Below are 22,050 nucleotides of genomic sequence, written 5' to 3' on the forward strand. Positions count from 1 at the left end.
GCGGCCGTCTCCTCCGGCAGGTAACCCGCTCGCTCCCCCGGGGCGGCACCGCGCCCGGGCGGGGATCCCGGGAGCGCCGCTTACACCCGGCCCGGGGAGAGCGGCGCGGAGGCGGGCGGGGGGGCGGGCGGGAGCCGCGGGACAGCCGGAGCTCCAGAGGGTCCCGGTTGCCCGCACTCCCGGGAGTGCTTGACAGGACAGGACAGACTTCCCCTCATCTCCCGTCCGCGCCCTACCACCCCCCGCCAGCGGATTCCTCCCTCCCGCCTTCTCCCCCCCGCTCTCTGCCGTGGAAATTTCGGGGCAGCGCCCGGGACACGGAGGCTCCTGCTTCCCGGCTCTGCAGCAGCAGACAGGATGACTTCCACACTTACATGCACATCTCTCTTTCTCGCCCGCCGCCCCCACCCCCCCCCCCCCGCCTCCTCCTTCCTCTCTCCCCGTGTTTTCGTAAACTGGATTAATGCCCCTTCGCTCTTTCTCTTCCCTTTCCCTTCTCCCCCCGCACCCCCCCACCCAAAAAAAGAAATATATATAGAGGACGACCTTCGGGGTTTTTTTTCTCCGTTTGTTTCCTCTCCATGTTAGCAGATTAACTTCTCCGTTTAAGCGCTTTCTCCACCTCCCACTCAATCGCTTGATTTCCCGTGTCGCGATACGGAGCCGCCTTTTGCAGGAACCCGGGTGACGGTTGTGCTGCCACATGCTGTCACATTTATCATCTCTGCCCCTTTGGTATTAACGAATGACCAAAGTGCTCTTCATCCCCTATTGCACCGAGCTATTTTTTCCCCCCTCGTAGCGTTAAAACGCGAGTTTCCTTCCTGGTCTAGAGGGGGGGAAACATAATCCGAGACCATTTGAATCGTGCCAGCTATTTGTAGGTGTTTTTCCTCTCCTCCCACTCACCCCAAAACCGAGTAAATACCCTCCCCATAGATAGCCCAGCCTAATACTGTGATCAGAGCTGGCCATTCACCTCCTCTTCTCCGCCTACAAAATTCTCTGTCTCTGTCACCCGGGTCGCTATTTGTCATTGGCTTAGCTATTTTTTGGTGGCTGTTTCTATGTCATTTCTCGGTGGCCAGCAGCTCTCGGTCTCTCGTAGCTGTATGAGAGCGATCGTGCTTATTGTGATAGGCTCCGAGACCTCTCGCAGCCTGAGCGCTGGCCGATTCCCCCTCCGCGCACACACACACACACACACACACACACACACATACACACATAATATGTGACACGGTGCCTTTTTCTCCACGACGCCGTTTAACCCCCTCGGGGCCGGCTCTGGCGTGGGCGCTCGCGTTTCGGAGTTGCGCACACAGGCTCACAAGGCATCTTTTTGTGGCGGGAGCGCCGGCGGGGACAGCACCGTGCGGCGGGGCAGGGAGGGAGCTCGGCCGCTGCCAGGCCGGCGGGCTCCTTCCCAGCCACAATTTCTAAGCGTTACTTTTTATTCCTCTTCCTACTTCCCTCTTCACTTTCGGCCGCCCAACCTTTTTTTTTTTTTAATTTTTTTTTTTTTTTTTTTTTTTTTTTTCCGGAGGCAGGAAGGCGTATGGATATTTTCCCCGATGCCGTGTGAGCGGCGGGCGCCCGGGGCTGCCGTCGAGCTGGCGGGCGCGCAGGATGCGCAGCGAATGCAGCATCGGGCCCCCCGTTAAGGCGCCCGTTCAGCGGAGGCTGGACCGGCTGCTGCCCCCCCTGGTTGCCTGCGGGGACGCGAGGCTGGGGCTGGGAGGTTGGACCGGGTCACAGCCTTTCTCCGCTCCTCTTCCTCCCCCCCACGCTGCCCCCCCCCCCGTCCCCCCGCTACCCCCCCGCGCATCCCTCCGCGGCGTTCAAAGCCAGCAGCGGCCGCCTTGCGCTTAGCACCCCGGCCACCGAAAATAACGAGTTAACCGAGGGACGTAGGAGGGACGTAGGGAAGAGTTGGGGTGCAGAAGTGCTGTACAAAAGATTTCTGTGTACATGGCTGAGAGCGTGTATTCTTAAAGTGAAATGCAAAACAGCGTTTCCAGCATGGCAACTGGATTGTGATTCAAGGTATTTTCTGTGTAATGCAGAAATCCAAGAGTTCAAGGAGATTTTTTGTCTTGAATCCCTAGATTCCCTGGATTCTTTTAATCTAGTATGTAAATTTTTTGGGTTTGGTGTTTTTTTTTTCCTGGGAATAGCTGCTTAGTTTGTCTCTGCAATTCATACCTTTGTGCCCTGGTAGAAAATTCTGCTTAATCCTTGAAATTGAGATACTAGTAAGATCCTGTTGAGATTTAGTGCTCATTTCTTTAGCTCTGCATCATTACTTTGAGAATGTTTTCAGATATGTTTTTAGCAGTCCGTATGGGAATGTGCACAGAGCTGTTTCAACTGTAGCTGTGTATACTTTGAAATATCAGGATTTTAAGAGATTTACACTACTCAGCTGTGGAAGTGCACTCACAAATACTGACTTTCACTTTCAATGAAATAACTGTCCTGACTCATAGCTAATTTAGAAAAAAAGCTATAATTCAGTATTTTACAGGTGCGTGTGCATTTTTCCCCACTGTTCGATAGTCATGTTCAATAGTGTGCAGTTTATACCTGTTTTTCATTTTAATTAAAATCTGTGCTTAGCACATTTGACTACACGAAACAACTGTTCTTTTAAGCCTTCTTATTTCTCAGCTGCACTGTTCTCATATTTTACAATTACATAAAGGTGGGTGTGGCTAAAATGAAAGCAGTAAGCAATCTAATATGAATATATAGTGTATTTTAAGTAACTTTTCCTTTTTTATATTTGATGTACTCCTTATTTTGAGCTATTTAGGGGGGAAGATCTTGTAGCTTAAATAGACCCTTGCAGGGCTGCTTGCATTTTTTACCTCAGTTAAAATGTCAAACATTAACTGGGATTACTTGGCCCTGGAAAAGTTGCATTTGGAGGAAATATCAATTGAACTTAAATTTATATAAATGTGTATATTTATATTTTATCAATCAGGGAAAGCTAAAGTTCTATACTTAATTAAACCTTACTTAGGTATAACATGTAGTATAGTGTGTAATTTTTTTTTTTTTCCCTTTGTTTCTTTTGAGTCTAATCCTTTATCTTGCTTCCTAGGAAAAACATCCAAATAAGCTTCATTCGGTTGGGGCTTGGTTTTTTTCTTTTTCTCCTCTAAAGTTAATCTGAAAGTTTCCAAGAGGTACCCTCTCATTTTATAGATATAAACCTACTGAACCTTGAAGTAACTCTTGAGAATTTTTAATTTTCAGAAATAACAGTAATTTGAAAGTGTGACTTTGTATCTGTGTGACTTTTTAATGTGTTAGGCTAGTACTTCATAGGAAGCTTATTGCAGTAACATTTTAAAGGCAGACTGCATATACGATACCAAGGTATTATGGGGTTACTTTTCTGTTTAGTTCATTGTTTGGGGGGTTTTATCCTTAGCTTCTGGAATTCTGAACCTATTACTATTCCATCCAAAAGGTAATGTCATGGAAGGAAAACTAAATTGGAGTCCTTAATTCCTTAATTATTTTTATGACTAATAAGTCACATTCTGCAGTGAAGTACAACTGGAACTGCATACAAACTACCTGGCTCTGTATACCCTGCCTGTGAACACTGTGTGAAGGTGCACATCTCACACATCTTTGGTGTCAGAAGCCATTCTAACAGGTGTATCACTACTTTTCTGATACATTTTTACACATGTAAAAGCACCGGAGCTTTTTTTTACAGGAAAAGTAGCCACGTATCACTTAGTGGCCCTTTTATAGGGCCTTACTGGGTTTTGTTATTTGCTCTGGGGAGCAATTAACTGCTGAATATGTAAGGGAGAACCAAGGAGCTTATTCGCTGTATTCTACGAATATGCTCCAGGTATTCTGCTTTGTACATGCAGTCATCCACCCACACATAAAGGCCCATTGCAAGTTATTTGAGTAATTCACTTTCATTAAAAACTGTCAAGGGTAGAGCGCATCTTGGACTAGTTTTGACTTTCTGTGAAAGAAATAGGGAATGAAATTGTAGGCTTTTGTGTAGAGAAAAAAATTTATATCAGAAAGTTTTTAAAACTAAAAATAACTTCATGTACACCAATGAGTGCACTCTACGATTTTGATTTTTTTTACTCATTTGTTATTATAAGTTCTAAACATTTAATATCTAACACTGGAACCTGATCTCAAAAAAATGTTTTGTATTATCAGTAATACTTGGAAAATTTTGTTTGAACAGGCTGCCCAAATTGCTTTTGTACTTTGTCCCCCTGTGACTCTTCTTACAGCCATCTATTTTTTAATAGAACTAGTAATGTATTTTAAAGATAGGAAAAAAAGGTGATCTGTCCCCCAAATAGAAATGGGACGTCAGACAGATTAGAGAGGTATAGCCACAGATTTCCAGTAACCTCTTTAATTGGTGAAAATATTGCTTTGCATTTTTTTTTTTTTTTTTCTGTGCGTTATTGGCAGGAATTTGATTATGTCAAATTTTTAGGTTACTGGTGTATTAATACATGAGCTGGATTTCAAAAGGAATCTGTTTAGTGAAAAATGTCTTCATTGTGGATACTGGACAATTTCAGAAATATTCAGAGTAAGCTAGGTATAAAAATTTCTGCCCATAAGGGTATAAGGCAAAGTCTGTACCGATTATTTTTTTAACCCTTTCCTGTAAGTTTTTAAAACACTTATAACAAAACTTTGGGATACAGTTGATATTAACACAATTGAAGAATAGTTCTGATCTTAGCTTTGAATGCTATGTGAGAACTTCAGATTTGTTTGAGTATTAGAGGAGGGGCACAACTTGAGCTAACAGCTAACATTTCAAGTTGGTCAATTTTTTATTCTAATATTTGCATGTAATAATGTTTTTAGTGAATCATTAAAAACAAAAATATATTCTTTTTACAGAGAATATTAAATTTTAAAACTTTATCTAATTCTTAACACTTTTTCATAGCTCGATAATGGACAGTTGCTAGTGTATAATGTTGACATCACACACACACATATTTATTGCCATATGCATACAACAGAAGCAAATGTAAATGGTGTACATTTAGCTTTTATTTTGTTCAAGGTTTCTCAAGATGTCTTCTAAAACTGAAGGCAATATTGTTATATTGCTCAAAACTGAAACATAGGAGTGACTTTCAGTGATCGTTATTAATGTCTGAAGGAAACCACTGTTAGAAATAGGACCCCCCCCACCCCGTGACTATTTAGTTTGTTTTCAGACACTGCAGTGAGTGTATCTGCAGTAAATAGATTATTAATAAACTTTTCAACATTGAATCTGCTTACAGCTAATTATTTTATTTAGCATGAACTGAAATTCACTTGAAGATTTGGTCTGAGAAAAAGATAATTACACATCATATAGGGTTTAGGCATGTATTTTCATTTTAAATAGCTTTGTGTAAGTCCAGTTTCAATATAATCTTCAAGTATGTTAAATCTCAATATAAGCACAGAGGGGGACCACAACTTTGGTGGGTTTGATTTAAGAACAAAACCTTTTTTTAAAAAAGGTGAAATAGATGATGTGTGGAATACATGAAAATGCCAACTCCTTGTTCTCGTTAAAGCAGGGTGCTTTAATATTAAAGTCCATGGCTGTGAGGGGGTTGTAGTATTTTCTGAAATACACTTAAAGAATAAAGAACAAATTTATGGAAGTATTTGTAAGCAGGTGACCTGATCTAGGCATCAGCTACTCATTTATTAGCCATAGGATGTGTCTTGTTATGGTGTCTACCATGAAAAAGTTCAAATAAAGTCAAAACAGATTTAAGATTTTGGCTGTGTGAATGCAATATTTCCTCCAGTAGCTATTTGGTTATAGTTACTGCATCTGTCAAATTACACTTTGTTCTTACCTGATCAGGGCTGCTGGTTTTTTTTAATTTTTTTTTTTTTTTTTAAATAAGTCTTAAAATTTTATTTCGTTTCTCAGAATGTATTATATCACTGTAATTTTTCCATTATATGTTTTCAATTAGGAAATATTTGTAGGCTGAGTTTTAATAAAGGCAATAATAGTACTGCCTTGAAGAGCAAAAAAATTTCTAACTCCTTAAAGTGAAACACTGGAATTTAAATACTTAACAGTCAATAGCATATTTTAGGAAATATGACAGTAGTAATCACACATCCATTAAGTAGTTTACTTATTTAAAAAATTTACCTATTTGCTTGTTTGAGGGTGGAGAGAGGGATTGGTAGTGGATAAGAAGGAAGAACGACACCCCTTACTCTTTTCTTCTTTTTTTTTTTTTTTTTTTTCCTTTTCTTTTCTTTCTTATTTTTTTTTTTTTCTTTCCCCCCCTCCTCCTTCCTCTTACTTTCATCTTAAAATACTGCGGGAAGAATGAAAGCAGAAACATGCTAATCTGATTTGTTTCAGGAGGCTTCTGATAATAAAGAGGCATATCACAGGTGTTCCTAATCAAGTCAGTTTGGTTTAAAAAAAAAGTATTTTTAAAATTAGGATTTCCTGTAACATAGACAATGCGAGGGTCAAGCTGATGACCTACATCTATGTTTGGGGATCAACCATGAAACTGTGGGTGTTGGAAATATGTTATAATACATGACATTTTTATTGCAGGTTTTGACCTTTCAATAGAGAGCTGATTTTGGAGAACGGCTTACTCCTGTGATTGAAAAACTCTCTGGAAGGTTGATGGAGCATAAGCATGGTATATATTATATTAACATTTCTCTCATTACATATGTTCTTTATTTTAAAAAATGTACACAGTACTGTAACTTATTCAGATTATTCAAAATAGGCTATGTCTGATGGGATTGTTCAAGAATTTATTATTTGTTAAAATAATTCTTCTTTACACTCCTCCTGTAAAATTATAAAACACTAAGTAAAAGTATTAACACAGACTGTGCTCAGAAGGAAATGAAGTGGCCAAAAATATGTATAAAAAGCTGAGTTTGCAATAGCCTTGATCCATTTGAGCTATATAAATTCTCCATGTAGTATTCTTCTCGTATTCCTGTCTTGGGAATTACTCCAACTGAAAGTTGCTAATCTTAAAACAAAGTATGGATGATATAAAAAATATATTTTTAATAACTTTATTTTTCTTGTTGAGAGGGTATGTTAAAGAATAGAATAGAGAGCTAGCTGAGTGTATTTCCATGTAGTGTGTAAAATTTGGTTTTAAAGGCATTAATAAACTAGCTTCCTGACAAGCAAAGAAGCAGAAAACAGAAAAAAACCAGGTCTTCAGAGCCCTCCATCTGTACCAGAATAGTCAGAAATTTTATTTATCTTATTTGCTGGCAAACAGATATTATATAGTAAAGCCCTGAACAATTAAGAGGAATTAATATGGACTGTGCTACACTCATTTTGCAAGTCCTGCTTTGCACTAAAAGTACTCATTTGGCTGAAACTGAGAAATCCATTCAGAGTAATCATAACCTATCTACTCATATACGAATAGTCTTAACTAACCATTTACACAGCCAGTTGAAGTTAAAATAGTAACTGGTCTTGGATTGAGTAAATTTGTTTAAATACTAAATGGAGTAGTAAAATCTGTAAGACTTTATCTTTAGCAAAATATATTACAGTGCAACAAATTTTATGAACATGTTGTGACTTTAGCAATTCCAGCTTTCAGCTGGAATTCAGTTTTTATCCTTAATCAAATCTGTCTGTCTTCAAGAGCACATTTTTTTTGTAGAAAGTAATTGTACCATAAAATCAGAGAAGTTTTAAAACCCCAAAATTTCAGTTTATCCCAGTAACTCCTAATTTCTACCAAGCAAATCCAGTGAGGTGTAAATTTCATATTTCCTCATTGTTGTAGCTCATGGCTGGTAGAACTGAAGGATTATTGGAATCTACCAGCAATACATCTCCTGTTATAGAAGTATTTGAAGCAGATGGGTTCTGAATATATTTTTCATACAATACTATGATATTAGAGTAGTTAGGGCCCCTAGAGAAAATTATCAGTTGAGTAAGACTTTGAATATAGAAACTATAGGAAGTAAACCTTAATTTTACATAAGCTTTGAAGTTTGTGATTAGTAAGTAGGTAATTATTTCAGTTTTAATCCTTTATGTGATTAAACACACAGTGAAAGTACTTCTATTAATGCTGTAACCGTGTTTGGGTAACATGCCTAATATGATCCCAAATAAATAAATATTTTGGTCTGTCCAGAAACTGCTTTGGAGGTGCTGCATTGCTGTTTTGGGGTTTTTTTGTTGGTTTTTTTTGGTTTTTTTCCTTTTTTTTCCCCTTTCTTTTTTTTTTTTTTTTCTCATTTCTTTTTCTTTTTCCTTTTTCTTTTTTTCCCCTTTCCCCCCCTTTTTTCCACTAGCTTTCTTATGAAAATCAGGATTTTAGGATTTCACTGAACAGTTTGAGTTTGTTCATTTTTTTTCCTGTACAAAAGCAGTTACATTCTTGTTAATGAAAATCAGGATTATATTGCAAGGCAAAGGTATCTAAGGCTCCCTTGTGAGATGTTTAAAAGGTGAAAGTTTGATGGAGTGTTCCTTGGTCTGACACAGGTTCAGAGTATTTCTCATAGATTCTTATTCAGCAAAAAATGTGGTTTTTGGTTCACAACTGTAAATCAAAGGGATTTTACATTTAGGGCCTAATCCTACAAACTTTAATATACACAAGTAGTTCTAATGACTCACGACCATGAATAAGGATTTGCAGAATGTTATTCTCATTAGATGCACACCTTCTTTCCTTTTACAAATTTAGTATATACTAAAGTATTTAGAACTTTAAGACAAGTCTAAATGTTTTTTTAGAAAGTGCAAAGAGTTTTGCTGTAATGTAGTAATTGAGTCTTACCCATTTACAAGCTCTAGTATCTTTTAAGAGTGCTGTAGTTGTCAGTTATGATTAGAGTCCACTTAAGGTGTTGATTTGCTCTAGAACATTTTTGTGCTGAATTTTGGCCCATATTATTTTTTTTTCTTTTTTTCTAGAGCTATTTTGTACTTGGTAGTCAACATGAATGTTTCTTGACCCAAAGAGTAGGTGAAACTTGCAAGGAAGGTGGTGGGGTGTGTTTGTTTTATTTTCCTACTCTTAGCGTCTCCTATTGTAGTTCTTATTTAGCAAAACAACCACCGATTTTGTTGTAAGTTCAGCCTGAATTAAGGGCCTGCAGTGCTTGCCCCTTAAAAATTGCTGGTGTGGCTATTGCAAGCTGTGTGCTTAACTTTGTAAACTGTTTTGCAATATCTAATTGTAATGGGGTTGAAAAGATAAAAATGTGCAGACTTCTTTATTGAAGTGCTTCAGATGTGGAACTTTTCATGGCCACTTTTACTACTCCTAATGTAGGTATAACACTTAAGGCTCTAGGAGTCTTGTTAACTAAATCATAATTTGAAAGCTGACAATGCAGGCTTATTGCTCATCCAAAAGAAACTGTTGCAGATTACTTTTACAATTCATTTATTATTTCTTTAAGGACTTCTCTTGCTTTACAAAGGCAACTGAAATAATTTTCCTGAAAGAGATATGTAGCTATAAATGCAACCCATTCCTAGTTACTACAAGGCATGTAAAATCACCTATTGTTTGATATCTAAGGAAGGACTATTTTAAGTTTTAAATCTGAAGCAATTGAATTTTCTGGATTTTGTTAGTTTAAACTAAATCCAGCCCTACATTATTTTAAAATGGAGTTTTGTATACTACTAGATTTAAATAGACATTAATTTTTATTATTACTTCAGATACTCAATGAAACGTGTATAGGAAGGATTTAAGACTGACTTAATTAGGCATCATTTTTCCTTGTCTGTTGATAAAGATAGTCTTGCTAGGCAATAGGAAAAGAAAAGCAAATGGCATGCAAATTCTTTAGGAAAAGTAGTTAAAATGTACTAACTGGGATATGTCAATGCTTATTCTTCTCACTCAAATGCAAATAGATATAAGTAAGATATTGCTTCCCTTTTTATTGTTATTTTTGTTTAATTCCATCAGACATCTAAAGAGGAATTTATGTAGACCGATACATTGAAGGTTTCAGTGAGAGAATGAGAAATGTAATCAAAGTTGTTAAATGTTCATATAGTGTACTGATGGCTTGTTAATACACCTTGGTTTAGACTGCTGTTTGGACACTAAGAACAGGGCATGTATGAAGATGCAATTGCCAATTGAGTAGGGTGTTTGAATAAACCATTGTTTCTTGCTTTGTTAATTTTGAATTTCTTTCAAGCATGGTATTTCATGGTAAATTTTTTTTCTGACTTTGTTTGCAGCAGGACTTTTTTTTCTTTTTTTTTCTTTTTCCCCCCAGAAAATCGGGGGTTTTGTTATTCTAATTTTTTAGACCAGTATTATAAGAGAGCTAGCTCTTTTTATTTAGATACATTATCAAGATAATCTGGTCAAAGCAAGATACCAGCAATACCTGTTTTTTATTTGTGAGGTACTTAAAAATCTTAGTAATGCACAAATACCTCTGAAGTATTTACACCTTTTCTTTAACCCACTAAATTTTAAGAGCTTGCTTTTTACTTTCTGTGAGTGTCCTATGGGTTTTTTTATTTTGTGGCTGGTTTGGTTTAGTTTGTTGGGTTGTTTTTGGGGGGGGGAGTGGGGTGAGGTGTTTTTTTGTGGGGGGGGGGGGTTTGAGCCTTTTGTCAAAGATTTTTGTGATTTTTATGCTTCCACTTTCTAGTTGACATGAAGAACAATTTAATTTTTTTTTTTTTAATTTTTTTAAACTGCCCTTTCTCCCCACAGAAGAAAATGGATTTTAGTATTCATATGGAAGTTAGCTTAGACATTTAGAAAGTAGTGTAATTATGAACATGATTATGATCTTCCCAAATTTAACTGATCATTTACTACTTCAAAACAGATATAACATCATATAAGTCACTTCTAGATTCAACAGGGCTTTCAGTGGGTCCAGTTAATGAAAACATTTGCTTTATAATTTCTGTATTCTTTCGGAGTAGAGTTTTCTCTTGGTAGAATGGGTAGATATTGTGGTCTTATGAATGTTATCACTTTATTCTGAAAACACCTCATTTTCTCATGTTGTAAGTTAGTCCATATTTTAGTCAAGCTCAAAAATTAGCCAAAGATGCTCCATCTGGTATGAAACGTTGCAATGGCTCTTATAAGAAAGTCCTTCTCTAAGTGAAAATATATTGAAAAGTTTATTGTGGAACAGAGTTCCCTTTTAATACTCTTAACACTTATTGTCAGCATTTTCCACAGGCAAAAAGAGCTGATCAAAAATAATAATTATGTACTGGTTACCCTGTCCCTATGCTCCCTAAAACCAAAAGATTTTTTTTCAGGTTCTCAGGAGAAGGGAACATGATGCTTTTAATGCCAAGCACAGGAGTTATAAAAGCAGCATTGAGATCTGTACTATTCTTCATCTGTGTTAACACCTAATTCTAAAAATATTTTTTCAGCTCTCAGTCAGAGTGAGGGATTGTAGTTCTGTATGACCAGAGTATTTTTTAAACAAAGGGTCATATGCTCATCTTTAATTGTATGTATGTGGAAATCCATAGCCTGTATGACATGCAAGTGTTACTAATATATTCTCCATACTTCTTTAAGTCCCAGATTCATGACCACTCTAAAGAATTCGAGAACAGATAAAACATGGCTTGAAATAAAATCAGAGGAAAATGCTTGCCTTCTCTTGGCAGTATTACCAGGTTTTAAATCTGGATCTTCATGGTGCCTGTTCTGCATCTGGGTTTAGGGTGTAATGAGGAGACTCTTGAAGTAGCAGTGAGAGAATAATTCCATCCAAGGTATTGCTACTGTTAAACCGTGTTCTGTTGACACCAGCAACTCCTCTGGGTTTTTTTGATGTTTTGATCCCACCATAATGGCTGAATTTGGATGTGAATATTGAGTATCTACTTCAGATATTGATATTTTTGTGAAACTGCATAGGAAACTCACTGAAATGTAAAATACAATGCTCATGAGTTCTCTCTCTTTTTTTTTTTTTTTTTTTTTTTTTTTTTCTTTTTCTTTTTTTTTTTTTTTTTTTTTTTTTGCCACTTAGATATATCGACTTCTTGTATTTTTGGTGTATAATACTTAATTTGTCAACTTCACAGTCTTCTGACCTGAAAACAAATTTGAAACACTGTTCAAATTTTTTTGTTTAATTTTTTAGCTTAATATAACTTACATTGCTGACCCACTTTCCGTTCTTAAAAACCTGAATAGGATTTGTCATTGAGGTAGGAATTAATGAAGGCTAACACTAGAGGGCAATTCAAAGCTGCAGCCGACCCTAGAACAGTTATGAGTGCCTGTGGCCCTGAGATGAAAAAGAGGGAGCCAATGGAGACTTTCCCAGGGTCTCCCCCAGGCAAAAGCTGCTCTTTGTGATTACCCTCCTAAATGGTTTATTTAACTCACTTTTCATATATTGGAGTGCTCCACTGAATGAGAAAGAAGTTAAGCCAGTTCTTATGCTTTGCTGAATTACAAGTTAAGAAACATCTTCCACACAGTGTCTTACCTCATTCACTCTTGCCGTTGTCAAAAAGGCGTAACTTCCTCGGGGATGGGTTTTGTTTGGTTTTTATTTGCTGTCACTTGCTGCATCAAACTCTTGGAAAGATACTGGTGTTTAGGGGGTAAGGTAACATTGCAGAAAAGCTTAAATGTCTTTTGTTAAGCACCAAGGAAAATGGAATATATGGTGAGTAAAATATTTTCTTAAAAATACTGCGAAGTTAGTCAAATTAAGACTACGATATGAATAATTAATTTCATATTTTAAAAAATACACACATATTTTTAAAAAGCCAAACCACACAATAACCAGGATAAGGCATCAGATAGGTACTTTGTGTCTATAATTTTATCAAGTAAAATATATTATATAGAATGGAAAAAAATAGTTGAAGATGAGCAATAAAGTGCTGTATTTAATAATTAACTGAGTAGAAGAGATCATCTGTGTATATTGTACACAATTTAAACAATTTATATAACAGTGCATTACATAATAAATTATAGTTTTCACTGTTGCAATGTTCATTATAGATTTACAGAACATCTTAAATACTTGTAAATAATAACCTGTAATGCAAATGATGGTGTCATGGTTCTTGAAAAGCACTCTAGCATTCTTATTTTAGCAATGCAAATTTTCTCATTATATTGAAATGTATGCACCCAGCCGTGTAAATGCTTGTGGCACAGTACAAATTTGAAAACAAAGGGCATTTTATATAAGAGGGTGTGTGTGTTTATAACTGTCATTCTATCTAACTTTATGTGCATATATATATATAATATCTTATATATTTTGTGTGCTTGTATATAAAAAAGCCAATCTATTATTAAAATGGCATGTTTGTTTCTACACTCTGGATCAATTTGTCAAGTTGTATTTTCTTTGCATTCTTTTGCACAACTTACTGTTAATGTCTAAAATTTGCTGTAGCCCCTTTCAAGTTGTTTTTTATAAAGAATATTTACTTGCAATCACTCTGGCAGTGCCACAGATTAATATAAATACTGCAGTGCATTATTACAGTAAACATTTATACCTGTATTCTTCAGGTCTGATCAGCAACTCTAGTGCAATTTGAAAATATATAATCTGCTGGAAATGATGTGCCCAACCTTAACTGGTGCTGGTGCCATTGAAAGAGAGATACTGTGTCATAACACAGTACATATAGTCCAGCAATGACTGGCCTTGATCAGTCTGTCCAAGAAGAAAAGAGGTTTCTTGGTTCTTAACTTGTAAAATGCACAACAGGAGAAAAAGGAGCATGTAAAATTTAACTTACAAAAATTGTTAGATTCTGTGGGGTTTAGGGGAGATTTTTGGTTTAACTGGGGAAGTGGGTTTGAGGAATTCGATGGCAGCTGTGTACAGTGATACAGAGGTTTTAATCACACAGAAGAACTCTTGGTTATGGAATGTATTGCTATGAAATCTGTCTGATTCTAGGTGATTAAACCAAGCATGCATGTAAGCTTTTAAGAAACTGAACCTTTAGTCTTTTGCAGGTAAGACACTACCATTTTAAGAATAAGCACTTTCGTGCCACTATGACTCTTCTCTCTCTCTCTTTTTTTTTTTTTTTTTTCCTTTTACCAGCTTGATTTTTGGCCCTAAATCAAAGAGATAAGTTCTGCCATTAACATTAGAGCTGTCTTCAGAGTTTTGTTTATTTGAACAAAGCAAGAACGAATGTGTAAGTACCAGCAATGTGCAGACCAGTATTGTAATATTGGTCTGTTCTGTCTTTAAGCAGGTGGTTTCATGTGGCAGGCTGGAAGAGAGACTCTTTTTCTTCCCAGCTTTTGACAAAAAGATGACGCATATGACTCAGAATTAGAAGGGGAAATCTGCCAGTTTGCATCAGTTCCTTAACTTGTGGGCTGCTATTCACCACAAGAAAAATCAGTATACTCGTACCAGTGCTTCTTGAGAGATGAGGAGTAATAATTTCCTTTAAAAAGTGTAGGATGATTGGAGTAAGCCTTTCATATGTTGCACTAGGCTTTTCCTATATTAAGGTATTTTTTAAATGATATTAAATCTTTAGAAAGAAAAAAAAAGATAATTTTATTAAATGCTACATTTAATTATTAATATGGGAATCAGATATTATGGCTTTATGTAGGTCAAAAGCAAAGCAATTTATTTCATGAAACTTCTGTTTTGTTGGCACTGAAATTCAGCCATTATAGATCTCCAGAGTCAAAAGGTAAGGGTTTTTTTGTATATTTTTTTAACCTAATTCCACATATCTGAATCTCCAATTCCAGCTTTTAAGTAAGTTAGTAGGACTGAAAAAAAAATAGTAACTTTGAAGACAGAAGCCATCTATTTTGAAGGGGAAAATAATTACTTGAAGTATGGAAGATCTGTGTTTTCAAAATGTCTTGCCTTAGACCTGCTATAAAAGATAATGCAGGTAATTTTGGTTCCTTCATATAGGTTTGGATTATGATAGAGACACTTCTTGCAATACTGATATTGCTCAAAGAGCACACTGTCAAGTAGCTTTTTATTTAAAAAAAAATTAAAATACTGGTTTTCAGAGATTTAACATTTTTTAGGCTTACGATATTTATTAGTTTGTGAGTACAATTTTGATTCTTTTTTTTTTTTAACTACTTGTGTACTTTAAATATTGCCTAATAAATCTTTTTTCTTAATATATTAACATCTAGTTAATTCAGGATGGTTTTACTTTAAGCTTGTTAGTGAAATATTGAAAATCTAGCTTAATATAAAGCCATAAGAAGCACCCAGCATCCTTATCTCTTGTATTTTTTTTTTTTTTTGTGGATAAAGTTCCTTTCATTTGTCAAAAGCATTGTTACTGTTTTAGAAGAGCACATTCTAAGTGAAGTTTGTTTTGTAGCTGGAAAAATTAAATTTGCTGCTTATCGATGTGTCAGCCTTAGAAAGCACCCTTTTATTATGTATTGGCTCAGTTCTGTGAGTAGTGGGTCTCATTGATGGAAAGTGGGAAACCAAACCAGAAATGTTTTTGAAAGGGAGTACACAGAACTGCGTGTTAGATGGTATGTATTACGATTAGTAGTATTTTAATAATATTTCATGGAGAGGCGTGGGACAGATTGCTGCTCCAGCAACCACTGAGTAAACAATAAGATAATATGACCAGGAATCTGCACCCCAAAGGTGTTATGGACACCTGAAACTTCTGCTGAAGTGACTAATTAAATAATGCAGTTGTAGAAGTACAGCTAATAACTGGAAAAGTAGCAGTTACTAGGAGGTGTTTTTTCTGCTATTAACTACTGGATTCCCTTAACTGGATTCCCTTTGATTTCTTCAAACAGGTCAGACTCACCTTTCATAAGTCATGCTGTTGTCTAGCATTTTATACAAGTCATGTAGTGATGATGTTAAGAAAAAGACAAATTTACTGCCTGAGCAAGAAGGCAGGCTTACAGCAAGCAACTTCTTTCACGACACGAAAAGCTCTTTGTTCTGTGGCCTTGGTCTTTTTGTGCTATGACCCTTATTTTATAGCATTGTCACTCTGACCTTAAATCTTTGAAAGCAGACAAGCAGCAAATTTAGCCCTTTACAAGTGGGGTTTCGTTCTGAGCTATGAGCCTGGTTTTTATCTTTAGGCATTGTAGTCCCATACAATACTGAGATGTAACAAAATCTCAATCTAAGATTTGTGGTTTGGCATAGTATAAATAGTTATTATTTTTATATAAGGCACTTTTTAAAAAGCTGTGTTTCTCTGTTACCAGCCTATGATTTGTAATTACTTACCAATTTGAGATAAGACAGCAACTAGGAAGGCTGTCTGGCTAATACTGACCAATATATTTTTCACTTTCCTAGAAGTACTTTGGAAATTGATCCTGTGTGCAGCCCACCAGGGTTTCTGCAAAAGTGACTTGAATATTCTGTTGAGGACAAGAAATGCTTTGCTGTATATTCTAGAATTAGAAGATTTAAACAGCAGTACTTGCACTTTCTTTCATAAAAGACTATGCCAGCTTAGGGGAGCACAAAATTTTACACAAGCCTTGTGACTGTTACATGAGCAAGTCTTCTGAGAACTTCATAAAACTTTTTTTTTTTTTAAGAAAAACAGAAATTAATGCATATAATAGTGAACAGTAGTTGATAGATTTTCAAGTTTGTGGGGTTTTTTTTGTTGTTGTTGTTTTTAATTTAATATGTTTAAAAGGAGAACTTGTTTCCCTGTCTTAATAACTTTATGTAGCTGGTTTGTATTGTACAGTTATTGTTGTTCGGAGCAGGATTGCCACATTTTATCACTAATGATTCTACATACCTCAGGTTATGGAAACTTTAGTTATAATAATAGGATAATATTTTCTGAATGTAATAGTGTAATAATCTAAGTCTACGTGTATTGGAGAACTTGAACATATTTATCCTTTCTAATAATTTGGTTTTTATCTTAAAAGGTGTTAGAAAATTTTTTAAATACTCATACAGAAACTGAAGATTATATTTTAAAACAGATCTGGCTTTCTTTTTGATAAGTCCGCTAGATTTAGTTTTAATATTTTTTGTGATAAAACTGGGGGGGAAAGAACATTTTAATTACCACTATAATGAAATTTAAAACTTAAATTGTAGAACTTTAGAAAACAGCTTCTTAGTTTTTCTTAATTTTGTATGTGTCCTTTCAAGCAGAAAACGCTGGTACAGATTGAAAGTGTTCACACAGTTTTTCTTGCTGTGTGCTTGCCAAAGGTGCAGAGAAGACAGATTTTTAAAAGTTGTGTGCAAGCTATACCAGTGCAGTCAAGAGGGATCTGGAAAGCTTTTCTGAAATGCAATTTTTACAAACTCTGCTAGAACTTGGAGCTTGTTACACTTTACAAGTTCCCTGTAAAGGGGACAGTTTCATATAGCAATCTAGTTAATGCATCAGCTTCTGACAAAACACTTCTTAGAAGCTGGGAAAAGAGGTGGGAGGGATTAGTCTTATTCAGTTTTATTTTTAAGCTACAGTTGATTCTAAAATACACTGATAATACACCAAACTCTACAGTGATACATTTTTTGTCCTATATCAGCTTCCCGTAGTTATGCTTTTTTTAGCTAGCAAGCTATAAAAATTGGCATACTATACTTATTCAAATCAGAACTGACTACCTTCAGTTTCTTGCCTTTCAGTGAAATCCACTGCATTCTGTTTGCTATTCATCACTCCAGTAGAAGCATCAATATTGCAGAACCAAGTAACAGTCTACACTTTGGTTTGTCTTCCTGAGAGCAGTTGCGGGGGGGGGGGGGGTGCGGTGCATCTCATACAATACATGAGCTAGTATAAGCAGTAGCTGGAGCCTTAGATTAAGTAAAAAAGGTGTAAAAGAGAAATGGATTATGAGAATCCTTAACTGCACTTCTAAATTTCCAGGTATTCTTATATTTCTGAATTTTTCAATGCTTTTACTTCCTGGTTTTTATTTTTAGCTGCCTTTGTTATTTCATGTTTATCTTATGCAGTAGTTCTCCAGCTAGTCTAAATCTGTTTGTTCATGATCCTTGGAGAGATGGCTGGACACATGATATAGATTCTCCAAATTTAGTAGCAGTATATTTCAGTAATCAGCAGTCATCTGCTTTACTTTAGTTATTAATACTTCACATTGCAAAAAATGTAGTTCTTGCAGTCTTTTGCCGTGGTTATATGGGGAGTATTGTTGACATAATCAGGAAATAGTGAACATGCTTTTTTTTTTTTATGTCAAAGTTTATGCTACCAAAACACTAAATTAGAGTTGGTTATCTCTGTTCAAATATTCATCTTTTTGTTCAGAAAATTATTTAAAGCATTATTTGTGATTTTTTTTTTTTTAAACAGAACTTTATAATAGTCTTAGAAATATTCAGCTGCTTGCTAGAAGGTATGGGAGGACCTATTATGCATAGAGAGTGTGTATAAGCTTGGTCCTGGATTACTGCACCTCTTTGAGGTGAAGTGAGGCAAATTTATTGGTGTGTTAGTTATTTAATTCAGAAAAATGTAACAAAATTGCTAGTTCAGAGACAGATTTTTTTTTTTTTAATTTAACTTTATTTTTTCTTTTTAGAACTGCAGTCTTAAACGGTAATTAAAAATCTTACTGTTTACTTCCAGAGAAGAACAATCAAGGTATATAGTTTAATCTCTTAATTCTTCCTCCTCTGACCAGAAAGTAACCTCAATTAAGTTGAGTGAACTGAATGTTGTAGATTATGCCTGAACCAAATAATAATGGAATAGTAGCTGAAAGTACACTGATACCCTTAAAGTTAATGTTCAGCAATATTTCGGTGGAATATTTTCTTCTTTTAAAAAATACATGCATATCACTTTAAAGGCTGCTGACACCACAAATTTGATGGAAAGATGTTTCCTTAACAAAGAAACAAGAAGACAGGAGTAAAATAACATACTTTTAAATCTTAGGTTTAAGAATGAACAAGAGTTATAAATTCTAGTATGTTTGCAGTGTAAATACTGCAGTGTTGAGTAAGCATATGACAAAAATAAAATTAACCTATTGTTTTAACTTGGAGGGAGGGGTGTAAACAGTGCATGAGAAAGATACAGCTACATATGCTTTCAGATCTTAGAAAATGGAAGTTTTCAGATTTCTTGGTAGTGAACAGTGAGATTCTCAAATTTTTTTTCCTCATATTAATTCAATAAAACCATAAGAGTATTTTCCAGTGTTGAACTGCCATTGTGTTTATTCATTTTTACTGGTGTGTTAGTGGCAGTGAACTGTGAGAGGAGAGCTTGGTAAATTCACCAGCAGTTGTCCAGAAAGCTACACTGCAAAATGTCCTGTCTAACACAGAGGTAACTTACTCCATTAATGGAATGCACAGAGCAGGACACACTTGTCAAAAATGCTACACTTAAGGCTGTGCCATCTCAGTGCAAACCCTGTCTCATTTCTGGTTAAACTAAGCTAACCTAGGAAAACTGAGATATGGACATGTAATTGCTGATGTCAGGGCTGTGGAGGAAAGTAGCACTGGTGGACAAGTGTAATGCTTTGAGACTGTGGAATACTTGAGTCTTTCAGGGTCACGTTCAGTTTTCTAAGTTTATTCTGAAATAAGGTTGGGAAAGGGTCACAATGAACAGTGAAGCAATAGCCTTGTTTTCATACTGGATCTGTGTTTTGCATTAATGAGTAAGGAACAAAAGCAATGGAATATGGTTGTGAGCAATGATGTACAACACACAAGGTAAATTATTAAATTTTGCATCATGCGCTTGGGTATTAGAGACAACTTGTGTTCAATACAAAGGTCTTGGTGTGTTTTACTCCAAGTCACTGACCTGTCAGTCAGATTGCAGGCCTAGTGGTACCTTCTGGATATCATATGTTACATAGAGGTTGAAGCAGCTTATTAGTAGTTACAGTAGCATTTAAGGAGCTTATTAGTATGTGTAGTAGCCAGAAATTGACTTGTAGCTGGTTTTCACAGGGTCAGAAAAGATTGAGTTTGGCTTGGTTTTGTCATAAACTCTTAACTATAAACAATAAAAACTGAAAATTATATTTTATATTGGGCTTGATCTGTGATAAATCAACTAAGAAATACTGAAATTGAGGAAAGGCTCTTTCATTGTTTGGGAACACTCCAATTGCTAAACCAAGCACAAATACATATATACATTCTCTCTTTTTTTCTTTCTCTTTCGTTCCCAGGGACTTGGGAAATGTAATAGAGCTGCTTGCATACATGATTCCCAGCTTTTATTGGGGTCTCCTTTGTCTGTCTGCCTCTCATCCACAAACTTAAGTCACAAGGATGGAAGTAGGAGAAGAACTCTTGGTAACAGCTATATAGACTTTATGACCAAAACAAAATGGTACACAGCTTTGTGGAGACACTCCTGGATTTTAGTAGATTCCTTGGCTTAGCTATCAGTACACTTTTTATCTTAGATATTCCTCCTTTCATCCTTTTCCTGTTCTACAACTCCTTCTCTCACATACGCTGCCTTCAATTTTAGGTGTTAATTTGCTTATTCTCCTTGCAGATGGTATCTATTTTAATAGCAGTGTAGAAAACATACAGTCACATTGTGTTGAATTTTGTATTGGTTGGTTTCTTTGGGGGCATTTTGTAGTAAAGTTTAAAAAAAAATAAGCAGCAGTGAAGCACCTTCAAAATCATTATTAAAAAAAAAAAGACCCAGAATCCTGTAATTCATGCAAGGTTTTGTGTTCATGTTTTGTTTGGGTGGGTGGAATTACCTGCAAGTTTTCTTACTGATATACTTACTGTAGAAAATAGCATAATAGTTCTGCCAAGTCTTCATTTCATAGTGTGTATAGTTCAATTTTAGAGGGATTTAGTTATGCAACAGGGAAAAAAACCCTTCATACTTAAGCTAGAATCTGAAATCAACCAGGCAATGAAAGAATAGTGTCAGTTTAACACACGGAGTTTTAAATGAAGAATTGGCCTGAATGTAAAAATGAGAAATGCACTTGCAAAGGTATTAAATGTTGCAGCTGTCTTACTTAAATAATTTTCTTTCAAGCTTTTAAGGTAAATCTACAAGTACCAAGCAGTATTTTTTCTTGCTAGAGAATATTTTTCATACTCTTTTTCTTACTCTTAAAGTTGGAGTAAATCTCTTACTGCTGGCTAGCATTTTTGCTCATATCTATCTCTGTCCGTGCCTTCCACATTACATATATGTGTGTATAAATATATATGGTGGAGATTTTGTCTTTACTTTTTCTTCTCTTAGCTTATGCCTAGCACAGTTTCTTCAGGGGGGAGATCAACTGTCAGAGCATACGTTTACAGTATAGGTTTATTTTGATTTTGCACTGCTGCTTTAATTCACCATGGTAAGTTGGGTAAGTTGTGCCTATTTGATTTAGTTTGCCTATTTTAACTATCTGTTTTAAAAACAAACATATGTACTAAGAGGTGGGGTAGGTTAAGTTTAAATATAGCTGTGCATGTATAAAATATACTGGAAATGGCTCTTTGCTGCAGTTCCTAAAGACAGTGTTCCTACCTGGATAAGTTATATAAAAAGTGTTGCTGCTGTTACCTGCAAATTTACACTGGCAGTCCCACTTTAGTTGGCATGTTTGTGGCAATGGACTCTTCTAGCAGATACTGCCCTGCTGTATTAGCATAGAAGCAAAAATAAGAAAGGAGCAAAGAAAAACTCCAGTCTTTCCACCACATGGCCTGCCAAGTCTCTTCTTGTGCTTCCAGATAGCCCTGTTAATTTCCAGAAGTTGTCTATGATGACCTGACTGGAAGGCTTATTGCAAAGGAGTGGCGTGCTTCTTCCAATGCGTGTAAGTAGCTTTTGTCTTAACAGTTTAGTATAAAAAGCATTATAGAAAGCATAATTCATGTTATCTAGGGAACCAGTAAAAGGACTGCACACACTTCAATCTCTGGCATTCTTTAGTCTAAGAAAATGATACCTAGCAGGGACATGAATTCCACATCTCATGCCTACTTCAAGTAAAGCGGCATGGTCATTCTAGGCTGGGGGCA

The 22,050-nt window shown here is 36.0% G+C and overlaps 1 long non-coding RNA gene across 1 annotated transcript in view; it reads left to right on the forward strand.

The window, feature by feature from the left end:
- The window catches only part of LOC120748544 (uncharacterized), a 72,991-nt gene extending 51,146 nt beyond the window's left edge, over positions 1-21,845 (forward strand). Inside the window, exons 3-4 of the long non-coding RNA XR_005699388.1 lie at positions 6,617-6,707; positions 21,760-21,845. This is a non-coding gene — a long non-coding RNA (uncharacterized LOC120748544). The remainder of the gene's footprint in view (positions 1-6,616; positions 6,708-21,759) is intronic.
- The last annotated feature ends 205 nt before the right edge of the window (positions 21,846-22,050 follow it).

The sequence above is a fragment of the Hirundo rustica genome, chromosome 2 (assembly GCF_015227805.2).
Source record: "Hirundo rustica isolate bHirRus1 chromosome 2, bHirRus1.pri.v3, whole genome shotgun sequence".
Classification (NCBI taxonomy): Eukaryota; Metazoa; Chordata; class Aves; order Passeriformes; family Hirundinidae; genus Hirundo; species Hirundo rustica.